We start from the raw sequence: 958 nt of genomic DNA, 5'->3' as shown, positions 1-958 counted from the left end.
TAGTATTAAATTTAATTAGTAGATATTAGGTGTTTTTAATGCAATTTGTTTTATGTTAAAAAATAATGTTATTTTAATTCTTGTTTTGAATTGAATAGGTAAGTCCATGACTTTATTTTAAAAGTATTTATTATGAATTTTCACATACATGATTAAAACATGCCTAAGGTGACGTCACTAATTAGCCTAAAAGAATCAGAAGCGTTACATTATCCTTCAACACTTCTATTCACTAGTCTTCAATGTCTTGTTAAGTCATTTCAATCCTTTATTCCTATCATTTCTTTGGAGAGAAGCCTTGAGGAATGGAAATTGGGGTGAAATCTTAGACTTCAATTGCACCTTTTGCATATTGTATAAGTCATTTCCTTCTCTACTTCATTTCGTTGATGTTAAAAGATTATCACTGTGATTGCACATACGAACGTGTTTTGAGCTTTAAAGTGCATTCTTTTCAAAATTTTAGACCACTAATGAAGTCACGTGTGGATGATCTCCCCTAAATTTTAATTGTATCAATTCTCCACACTTTTTGGTAGAGTGAAGGGAGCTAGAAAAATCTTGGCAGGGACCATTTCTAGGAGTAAAATGATCTAAACATCATAGTTAATATTGGCAAAAGTAAAACCGGTGACGGGAGAAATAGGATATAAGGGAATATTGTTGACAATATAAGAGAAAAAAAATAAGAAAAAAATGAGAAATTTATTGTGTTAAGAGATGATGCTGGAATGATAGATGGATGGTTCTTGGAGTTGCTCAAATCTTAGAGATGCTCAAATAGCAAACAAAGCAGAGGAGAAGATGAATAGAAAAGCTCGAACAAAAGATGATCATCTAAGTTGCTAGTACCATGGAGATGCTCGAACAAACAAATGAAGATGAAGGGGAGAAGAAAGAAGAGAAGTTTGAATGAAAGGAAAAGAATGATGGAATTTGAACAATTTGTCCCTTTTTT

Source organism: Cucurbita moschata, unplaced genomic scaffold (genome assembly GCF_002738365.1).
Source record: "Cucurbita moschata cultivar Rifu unplaced genomic scaffold, Cmos_1.0 Cmo_Scf00010, whole genome shotgun sequence".
NCBI lineage: Eukaryota > Viridiplantae > Streptophyta > Magnoliopsida > Cucurbitales > Cucurbitaceae > Cucurbita > Cucurbita moschata.
This window is presented reverse-complemented; position numbering follows the sequence as displayed.